Raw genomic sequence first — 12,238 nt, forward strand, 5'->3', positions numbered from 1 at the left:
TTCCTGTAAACGACTTTAAAAGTGTCATCATTCTCATTACCCCATGCATCAAGCTTGAGATTCCAATTATAGCTTTTTTTTAATCCTTTGCCTAAAGCTCCTAAGAATTAGGAGTTTTTACATTATAACATTCACATATATTAATTATTCTCTAATATAAGAACGTAAACTAAGACTGAAGCTGCTTAAGGCACATTGACTACCTTACCATATCTGATGGCCAGAAATATAGTCTTACTGATCATAATGGCCAGAAACTCTTGTAGCTAAGGGCTATTTTTCAGGGATGCTCAGATTCTTCAGAGATGCTCAGAACACAGCAGTCTGTATCTAATAATGGTGATCTATCCTTTATCAGGCCCTTCTTACCTTAGTTATCACCATGTTTCTAGAAATGCATATATTTATTTAGTTGTATAAGCACAAGGGAAAACAGAGTTTCCCTTTGTTTAACCCTCTGAGATCAGCATGTGAAAAATATAAGTTTTCAGGTGGTGTGTTTTGAGAAAGTCATCATATAGTTAGCTCTCTCTTTTTCCCTTCCCTTTCTCTCTCCTTACTCACTGTGTCCATGCAAGTATGCTCATGCCCTTGAACTTGTGCAGGTGCACTTATCCATACAGCAGAGGTTTATATTGAGTTTCTTCCTCTATAGTTCCACTATATTCTTTGAGACAAAGTCTCTCATATTAAATATGGTGCTCACAATTTGAACTAGGCTGTTTTTTATAGCAGTTTCCTAGGATCTTTCAGTTAGTGTCATTTCCCTCTGTCAGTGCTGTGGTTGAAGATACGCCATTGCACAAGCATTATTACAATTAACAATTTCTTACACTCATATAATGAATTTTGGGGTTATTTTTGCCTTCATACTTACTCCCATAACCATTCCCTCTGCCTCTGAAAACATCCTTCTTCCTGACATCCTCTCCTCTTCTATTTCAATATGTTTATTTTTCTACAACTCACTCAAATTAACTAAGGTAGCTTACAGGAGAATATATGGGGATTATTTCCTGGAGCATGCAGATTCAGCTTTTCATATAATACTGGGATCCAAATTCAGGTCCTCCCTTTGCCTACTGAACCATCTTAGATCTATTTTTTAATCCTATTCTCTGATTTACATCAGTTGATTAGTGGAGATAATTTACATTGTTCAGAGGTGATTACTAATGCTTGTAGTTTTTAAATTGTTATTCTGGTTCATTAGATTATTTGTTCTTTACTTTATTCCATGTTGGCATTAGGGATTCATTGGTGACTGTTTTTGACACAATGGATTCTTCCCAGCTCTCTATTGTCTTTCCTCTGTATTTCTTTAGGTGAACAATTTCTCCTGTGAACACGTCTGTATCATTCATTTAAAACTGCTTCCCTTATACAACTATGTGAATAATTTTAATTATTTTGTGACCTAATTAACCTTTCTTCTAGGTCTCGATTCTTGTTCTCCTTCTGTTGTGTCATGAAATGGTGTCCTATTGAACAGTTAGAGCTGAAACACATTTAAAACTTTCCAATATCCACTCTGTACCAATTCATACCTGGGTAGGTAGATTTCACCATAATCAAAGTTATTCAGCAGAGATCTGGGGGCACTTAATGGTCCAGCTATTAGCAGAGGATAGGTTATGGATATTTGAGGACATGAGCACATTATGTCACAAGGGGAAATGAGCTCTTAAAGATATTCTTATTTGAACTTTCATATTTCTATCCTACAAGATCTGAGGCTCTGCTGTCTCAAAAGCAACAAAAAATCTTTCAGTTTAAGCCAGCCTTACTTCAATTTTCTTCCCAAAGACAAATGGGCATTCTCTACATGGGAGATTAGAAGGTATCAAAAGGCTAAACTGAAGCTAACCTCACAGTAGAGTGTCTGGCTTAATGACAAATTGTCCTGTTTCAACCCAAGAAGATGAAAGATGTTACATTTGCTTTGAAGCACAGAAATCACCTACAGCTCACTACCACTGATTACAGAGGTGTCTAAATAATTAGAGTGGATGGTGAGTACAAGGCACCATTATACTTAGAAACTATCATTACCATTTTCTTTGCTCCAGAAAACACATCTGCCGCCTAAGAAATCATTTCTGTTGCTATCCATGGAAGAAAATTCAAATAAAACTAAGATAGCAAATCAAGTCAGCTTTTTAAAAAAAGATAGATTGTTATGAAAAAAGTAGAGCACGGAGCAATCAAAATTATTAATTTCTTATTTTCCAAAACCTTACATTTTATAAAAGCCTAGTATATGAATCATCTGTCAAAGAACCTTCCTGCATTTTGAGTAAACATTTTACATCTGTCAGAAAAGAAATTATTATATAAGCTGTTTGTGAGATTTTCTTGTCAAAGTGAAAATAGAGTGATGACTTGCTTTTAATGGAAGAAAAACACAAGTAAAAAAGGCCACGAATCAGTGTTTGAATACATGCAGGTGTCATGATGTCCACCTTAGATGGATTTTATTCAAAGACTGTTGGTATGTGGATTACTATTTCTAATTTAAAGGAACTTTCAAAAGGTATTGATACTGATACAGAAATGAGATTATTTGAAAGTAAATATAACAATTATCCCACATAGTCTAGAGAAGATTATCGAGGAAGCAGTATTATTGTACCATGAATGATTTTGGGATTTTAAACAAATTAAAAATTAAATGACTAGAAATACCTAGCCTGCTCTGACTATCTCTCTATAAGTAAATACAAACATTTCTTCTTGGTTTATGCATAAATTTATTTCTAATTAATTACACTTATTTCTATCATTTGGAAAAAAAGTGCATGTTTGTAAAGTTTCTCTCACCTGTTTTATTGGCTTGCTCACTGACTCCAGAGCATGACCTGTTCTCAGATTTAGCTATAACACCAACCATTTTCCTTTATCTACTGTGTTCTGAAGTGTAGAAAAAAGACTGTCAAAGGAATACCTAATTGTGGACCACTGCCTAACTGTTTTCCAGCACTGCTGTTGTCACCACAGAGGCAAACATGCCCTTTTCAGAAACTCTCTTGGCTTCCACATGGCATGGGACCTCTGCTTCTTTAGTCCCTCTGCCATCATGTTCACCCTGTGATAATAATTGTTGGTCTGAATCAAATCTGGGCATGTTAAACATTTAAAATATAATCCTAAATCCTAATGGTGGAGCTTGATGAGTTCAAACGAAATCTATCTCCATGCTTTCAAGTCCAAATAGACCCTAATTTTATATACATTGTCTATCTTGATTCTTTCAGAATAAATCATTTTTAATTGCTTACATTTTGAGAGTAAGTTTACTATATTGAATTAATCAGACTATAAAAAATATGTCTCCATGAACTTAGACTTCCCCTCACCCCTATTTTGTAAGAGCAAGCCTAACCAGAAGGAATTGTGGAATAATAAAGATATCAACATTCTCATTAGGTTCTAGAGTGTAATTTTCTTAAGCAGCTATATAAAAATGAAAGCACAGTGAAGGCATCCACTTATTCTTTAAGAAGATTTTTACTCCCATGCAACATATACTACTGTATTTTCACATGTAAACTGTGATGAAAAGTAAGCACTTAATTAAAATATTTCCAGTGATCCAGTGTCTGCTAAAAGAAATAAATTTCTCTCTTTGTGTGTGTGTGTGTGTGTGTGTGTGTGTGTGTGTGTGTGTGTGTAGGCACACATATCTTCATGGATCTATAGAAATGTAGATTCTTCCTTTCTGTAATTCATGCCAATGTGATATTTTAAAAAGCACCATGGAAAAAGGGGGGAGCATTGTCACTGGATACCAAAATAGTCTTTTCCCTGGTACTTAGCCCTTGGTCACATTGTTCCCATTTCTGTTCATCATCTCACATATCTTTCTGTTCCTGATCAAGCAAATCCATATCATCTCAATTAACCATTTGTTCTGAAAACTGACTGTACTGTTTCACTCTATATTACTCAGTCAACATTGTCTTTAAATTCTTTGAGTTCTACCTAAGACCAGATTGAGATACATTTTGAATATACACACCAGATGCTGTCACAACCACCATCTGTTCCAATCAATAATGAATTCAAACACAATTTTATTGAAGGAAAGTGGCAACCTCTAAAAGAAAGGGGAGGAGAAGGTTATAACCTGAAAACAATCTTGAAGATTTGGGAGCCCCAGTGTGTCACATGTGAAAATATGTTTTTAAAGTCTAATGACTTCATTTTTGCTCATTATTAACTTTCTGTTGGCCCAAGTGACCAAAAGGAACAAGGGACTAATAACTACTTTTGTGTGCTGTCATCTCTGCATTGCTATGGTGACTATGTTGGCAACTTGTGTCTGGACGTATGGTCCTATAGGTGGCTGTATGTTTGTGCTCAAACAGGTAAGTGCATGCTGTTTGAGTGCCCTTGCATGTGGGGGTCAGAGGTTGATGTTGGATTTCTTCCCCTATAACTTCCTCCCCCTTAGATTTTTGAGACATGGCCTATCACTGAACACTCACTGACTGGCTAGACTGGATGGCCAGTGAGGTTCATCACTGGGCTTGCAGGTGTCATCACACTCAGCCTTTGGGTGCTGGGAATTAAACCCAGATCCTCATGCTTACATAGACATTCTTCAGTGATTGAACTCTCTCCCTGACCCCATAGAGTTTCATTTTTGAGCAATGACATTGAACATGCTATTTCTAAACACAAACCCAAGTGGTGCATTTATGGGACACATTTTGTTCCCGTAGAGCAGCAAGCTCAGCAAATGATCTGACACTATTGAATTATTCCCTCTAATGCTTTTTAGTAGAAAATCAAATCATTTCGTTTTTATTAGGCCTGAGGCTCTTTGCCATCTTGTTAGAGCTCACACTTTCTACAGGAAAGACATCATGATCAAGTGTTATGAAAGAGAAAGCAAATATCCTTTGTTTTTAATATTTGGTGTAAAACCTGATAGAATATGTGCATCTTTGGGGCAAACTGCAATAGTGCAATAGGAACTCTTCAAGATACTCCTTACATGTATACTTCCCTGCATTTTCAGCTATTTTTGTTTGTTTACTTATTTGTTTTCTTATTTAGATCATGACAACTTTATATACTTGGATATCTGGAGCTTTTTCCTTGAAGGGACTGGAGTATTGAGGTTAAAGGAAGAGAAGTTAGATGAATAAAAATTGAGGTCACAGAAATTATAATGACTTACTTGCAGTACACAGTTTTATGTGTATGTAAGTTTCTTTTCAAAATATAAAGCTTTTTGTGACAATGTTATTTCTTTTATTATTTAATTGCATATTTATTTTATATGTCATGATATTACCTTCTTTGGGTATTTTAAATTTGTACTTATTTGATTTTTAATTGTAATTATACATGTGTGTCTGTGTAGGTGTATGTGCATGTGAGTGCAACTGCACTTGGAAGCATGAAGAATGAGTCATGTTCCTTGGAACTGGAGTGCCAAGGAGTTGGGAGCAGTCTGACCTGGGCATTGGAAAAATGACTCTTTTTCTTTGCAAGTGTAGCATTGCTGAAGTTGATTCATCTCTTGAAACCCATTGTTTGTATATGGTTTTGAATGATGTATATTTTATCTGTTGTTTCATAGTTGACATTTATGAAAAGAACTGGCAAATTCTGTGCCTTTCTTTGTAGTGTCAGATTTATGGCACAGAACACAAGCTTACTGTCAAGTATCAAAAATTTGATAAAGGAAAAGAAAAATAGCAAAAGATGAGAGAGAGAGAGAGAGAGAGAGAGAGAGAGAGAGAGAGAGAGAGAGAGAGAGAGAGGAGAAAGGCTGATTTTGGAAGGCAGGAAATGATCGTAAATTATCTATTTCTTATATTTAAGGGGTTCAAGAATCACTTAAATGTCTGAATAAAGGCACATGGTCTCACTGTAGAATGAGTAAAGTTCTTAACTCACAGCATGAGATCCTCACATGTTCACTTGCTATAGATATGGAAGTCTAGCTGGGACCCTAGTTTGAGAACCAATGTTAAAAGCATCTTGCTGATAGATTCATGTCATTTTTTTTCTTATCTTATTAGGATGCTTTACTTTTTTATATTTTTGAGAGGAGGGAGGCAACCAACTGTCCTAATCATGATGCCTTTGAACCTCATCAGCCACCAGCATCATAATTTGTTAAGAAGGTATTTTCAACAGTGATTACTTAGATGATCTCACACGAATTTATTTTCCATAAATACTCTGAAAATCAAAATATAGTTGGAAAATTTGTAAACATGGACAGCACATTCCCACAAGACAGGAGTCTTCTGGACTAGACCTGTCAATTAGATATTCTGAATGGCATCCTTTTGTGTTTCCTTTTGTGTTGTTTTCTTGTCACACATTTAAAATTTCCATTTTTAATTGTACTTCTAATTTCACTTATTTTCAGATATACATGTATTTTCCTTCAACCCTATTGACTAGTGTTCATGGCACTGGTAGGTAAGTACTCTTTGAGAAAAGTAACCACCACCCCAGCTACAACCCTTTGATCTACAATGGTAACCTTTCTGCATGATGTGTTGGTGCAATAGTGACTCTGGGAGTATCAAACCACTATCTGATTGCATTTAAGGCCCACTTCATAAGATGGAACCCATTCAAGAAAATAAGTTGGTCAAGAACCTGAAATTTGATAAGCATAGGCCTATGGGAAACAAAATGTTCTGCTAAATTCTATCTTCTGCTAAAGGAATATGGAGATAAAATGATTCCTAATAACATTCCACTCTATTCAATAGGTCAATAACCCCATCAGTCATCAACAACATCAAGAGAAGTTTCCTCTTACAGTACATCGGAACTAATAAAGAGACCCACAACTGGGCAATGTGCAGAGGAAAAGAGACAGACAGACAGACAGACAGACAGACAGACAGACAGACAGACAGACACACACACACACACACACACACACACACACACACACAGAGAGAGAGAGAGAGAGAGAGAGAGAGAGAGAGAGAGAGAGAATTTGGAAGAGCTTCATTAAACTCTTTCTCTTAGGGCTCAGGGGGTTTGTGGAAGAGAAAATGTAAGAGACAGGAGAGAGAGAACACCAAGTAAACAAAGCCTTCTAAACATAACAGTACTGATACACAGATGAGTTCACATGGGCTGATGCACTGTGCACGGTGACTGGACTTCTAGTGCTGAGAGGAGAATCGGACACCCTCCCCGACCCATCACCAAGCAGATGTTTCCAGTTGGCAGCCACTTGTAAAGGAAAAAATAATTTTCTCTAGTGGAGTCTCACTGGATAGACAAAACATACTTAAAGGAAGCCTTAGCAGTAGATGATCAACATAAAACAAATTCAGTGATGCTTTTGTAGTTATTTTTAATCTTACAGGTCTTTTTCTTTTATATCATGATTTCTGATTTTGTACTTTTATATACTTTGTTTTGTGTATGTATCTATTTGTTTGAATGTTTTTTATGCTTTTTTCACTGGTTTCATTGTTCTGGTTAGTTTGCTTATTCATTTGCCTGTTTGTTTTCTAAATAGAGAGAGAGAAAGAAGTCATGGAGTTAGATAGATTGGAAGGTGGGGAGGATCCAGGAGAAGATGGAGGAGGGGAAGCTATGTTCAGAATACTGTATGAATTTTCAATTAATAATTCTTATGAAAAATGTGTTTTAAAATTATTTGTTTATTCATTATTATTAATGTGTGTATGTGATATGTGTATGGACACATGAACTATGACTACACAAGAAGACCGTATGACATCTTTGTAATGTTAGCTCTTATTTTTCTAGCACAATATTTTTATTGATTATTTGAGAATTTCACACAATGCACCATGATCACACTCACCAGCCTTTCCAGGTCCACCCCAAACCTTGTGACCTCTCCACAAAAAAAAAAATACAGAAGAAAAAAATCATACCAAGTCAAATTTGTGTTGCCTATATACTCATTGGTTCAATGTCAAACTCCTAGTGGCCATACATTTTAGAAAACTGATTCCTTTCCTACACTTGCCAGAAGTCATCAGCTATGGAGCCCTACACTTCAGCATCCTAATTGGAATTTTAAAGAGTTCTCTGTATAGACTGTTTCCATTTGGGGAGATGGTGGTAGGTAGGAGCAATTGTCACAGAAGCTTCTATGTCACTCATTCTCAACTGTGAGTCGTCAGTCATGCATACCACTACAAAAGAAGCTTCCTTGCCTTTTATTGTCAGCAACAGTATGGATCTGGGACTTGCACACAGCTTAGCACATACCACAGACCTCCACATGGTCTCAGGTTGCAGCATACCATCATGGACTTTGGCAGAAAAACAAGCCACCAATATCAGCATGACTTTCAGTGGTATCCCAAACCATGGATATCCACCTGGCCTCCAGTGGTAGCATGGACCATGGACATTCACATGGACTTTGGGAATAGGACCTGGGGTGGCAGTAAGGATCAGGTATACTGGCATGTTATCTGGCTGTAGCATAGACAGTGAATACCAACATGACCCTGGGGGCGAGCAGCCATGGACCATGGAGGTCTTTTGAGGTGGTCCAACCCAGTAAATGAGCCATTCTCTGTCGTGGACATATTGTCATTGCTTAGAGCCATGTCCATTGTTTGTCTTGGAATCATGTTCAGTGAAGAGCTTTCGTAAGCTCCTGGCTGCAAAACACCACCTTGTGTCGCTAAGAGGTAATGTCATGCTCCACCATCTACCACAGCCTTCTCCAACACCTGTCACTGCCATCACATCTCTAGTTCTACCTCTCAACACCACATATTGCAGCTTCTTTCCTCAGTCTTCCATCTTTCCCAACCCTCTATTGCATATTTGCTCTTTGAATGGGCATTGCAAGCTGCAATATACATACATACATACATACATACATACATACATACATACATATACATACATATTGACCAAACAGATTTACATGTCTGGTTCCAGGTTTCTTAAGCATCAGAAATACTGAACCATCATAAATAGTGGACCTTCACTGAAACTTGTTTTGAATGTATTGCTCTTGGTTGCCCAGTCAGGGTGATCTTGCAACAAGGTAGAGCCTCTGCCCCACGGCTCACCAGGGATGACCATGGTGCTGGCAGCCCGAGAGCTGCCCGATGGCCTGTACCTTCATCACCATTTCTGTCATTTTGCCATTCTCTCCCACAAGCTCTTCTCTGTTCGCCATCTTTCCAATTTCATGACTCTACTTTTAAAAGGCATCTTCCCACAAGACCTGTCTATTTTCGTTTTTCCAGAGATAGTGTGGGATCTGCATACTCCTCTGCTGCCACCTCTCCCCTCAGAGCCTCCTGGGTCTCTCAGACTCCTTGGACCTGCTCTGTGGTTCCTTGAATGTGAAGGTGGCTCCCACCATCTTAAGTTTCCTTCTCATGTTACTTTTACGCAGGTTGGGATATTGAATTCAGGTCACCAGACCTTCCTGGAAGTGCCATTGCCACTGAGCCACCTTGCTAGCTCAATGACTGGGTAACTTTAGCATTAATTGGCTTGTGTAGGAACTTGCCCATCTATGAAAATATATGTGACATTCTAGGTCTTTAATATTTAATTAGGTCCTAATAATATTATGTACAGGAAACAAGTTTTGTATAATGTGGTTTCATGTATGTACTCTTATGACCCTGTTCATTTGACTTTATAATTTTAGTTTTCTCCAATAAAATTGTGCTGGGTGTTTTATAAATATTCTATGAGAATCAAAAGTATGATTTTGGGGCCTTTGGGATTCATTAAACATTTATTAATCACACTTGCTTTATATTTTATAAATCACCTATGAGTAATCACAGTTCTTCTTTGCTTATGGTAATGTATCTCCCTTGATTGTGGATGTGTCAGTTTTCCTTTAGAAATCTTCATAAGCATCCACACTACAGTTTCCTGCTTCTAATGACACAGGTTCTGTTTTGAGATTTAGGAACTATAATTAAATATAAACTTTAATTTAAAAAATTATAAGCATGTATTCATTTGCCATGGTGTGTGTGTGTGTGTGTGTGTGTGTGTGTGTGTGTGTGTGTGTATGTTTGTGTGTGTGTTTGTGAGTACCTGCAGTGGCCAGAAGTGGACATTGGGTCCCCTGGAGCTAGAGCTAAGGTGGTTATGAGTTGCTTAATGCAAGTTCAGGGAACCAAACTCAAGACCTGCACTTTAGTGGCAAGTGCTCTTACCTGCTGAAGCATCTCTCTAGCCTTTCATTATGTGTTAATTTGCTTGTTTTTTGTGTTTGTTTTTAAGAATTCAAAGTATTCTGTGAATCATCAACTGAACAAATGTCTCAATATTGCTTACCAGAATCATGACAGTACCTCTTTGCTTAAGTTAACACAATTGTTTTTCATGCTTGGATAGATTTAGGAAATCTCCTAGTTTAGGTTATCACGAGTAAGCTCTTACTTCTATTAGTGCTGTCTGGTTTCTTTTGTCTGCTTGGCTTAGGTTTTAAGGAATACATAAGTATTTGCCAAAGTTTTGGTTATTAATAATTAATTGGCTCAATTACAGAGAAAGCAATTCCTCACAACCTGTCAGTCTCAGTCAGTCATTGAGGTATCCTTCAGTAAAACACATTAGCAATGAATTATGCATGCAGCACTAGAACATGAAGGCCCTTTGGAGCCCTAGGAACTCAAATGCATGGAACTTGTATGAGGAGTTTAGTATAGAAGACTAAAATTTAAATGTAAAGTAAACTCAAAAGGCCACTAAACAGCAAATATATATAGTCCAGTGTTCAAACTGATACTGAAGTCCACTAAGTGAGGAAATGATTTTTTTTTTTTTTTTAGTTTTAGGGTAGGAATTTGGTATTAACAATTTGTGTGTGACTTGAATAATCAGATATCAATGATAAAATATATGATTCAGAATAATTGGTATAAAATATAGATATGCAGAAAATTTTGTGTGCTAGTAAATATGTGAAATTATTTGAATAAGGATCCCTCAACTTGTATATAGGCAAAATCACTGTCACTGGAAACAACTATAGGAAATTTATAACTAATTTGAAATATGTATGTGGGATATGGGGACAAAATAAAACTTCCTTCAATAAATCTGAAAAAGAAAATGAATGAGAAATAGTAATGGGAAATAAAATTGTGTTGTGGATTGAGATTATCTCTTGATTTAGATTAAGCTAAATTTCTCATGCATCAGTTTGCTTTCCAGTTTTGAAACTTGGTATTTAATGGTTAATTCATTTTCCTCTCTAAGGCAGAAATGGTGACTCACCTTATGCTGATGCCATAGGTGGGCCAAGAATTCATCAGAGGTGTGTAAGTAAATATCGATTAGTGTAAATGATGTGATAGCAGTCTCAGTCCAAAGGAAGATTAAATTGAGCAAGCCTGGCAGGGCAGGGTGATACATGCTGCAATTAACCAGCATAGCTTAGCAAGACTCCAAAAACAATGGAAGAAGACTTTCATACTATCCCAGGCCCCTGACACTCCCCACAATGTATATGTGTTTATAGGTTTGATTACCACAGTGAATTGTTTTAGTTGAATAATGGCATGCTGAAAGAGAGCCTGTTGACAGGGTAATAATGCTAGATGCTTTTTGTAGACATTGTAATACACTCATATATCAGAGGAATGATTGACTTCCAATGATTTCTGGTGTGTTTTGCAATTATTTTATTTATTTAGACTAGCCTTCCTTCCAAATGTTCAAAATAGCTCAAGTGAACAGGGCTGGACATCATGCTTGAAATACCTCTTGTTCCAAATCCACTGTCCACCAATACTGATACAATTTGCTTAAGTAAGTAGTAGTAGCAAATAATTAAACATGCCTGATATTATTGAAAGTTAGAACTGGAAAAAAAATCAGAAGTTTGTCAATCCTACAATTCTCATTATCTGTTGTCTTATTCAGTGGCTTCAGCAAATTGTACTTGAGACATATCTTAGATAACTACTAGTTGTCTTCATTTAGTTGGGTAGTCCTCACTTGGAATCTCTTATGTAGTTGTGATCAGGTGGTGATTGTCCTTATCTTGATGATCAGCAGGTGTAGATATCCAGGAGGGATCATGAACATGTTTGACTCTTACAGGGCTGCTAGGGGGGTGATTGCCTGCATTATTTGTTTTAATAAGCAGATAAGATCTGACACGGTTGCCAGGCTGTTCTTAAAATTCCTGGGCTCCAGATTTTCTCTGTCTCATCCTGAGCAACTGTGGCTACAAGCATTCATTACTGCTTCTGGCTTCACTGGAGCATTTATT

This window comes from Cricetulus griseus, chromosome 8 (genome assembly GCF_003668045.3).
Source record: "Cricetulus griseus strain 17A/GY chromosome 8, alternate assembly CriGri-PICRH-1.0, whole genome shotgun sequence".
Lineage (NCBI taxonomy): Eukaryota > Metazoa > Chordata > Mammalia > Rodentia > Cricetidae > Cricetulus > Cricetulus griseus.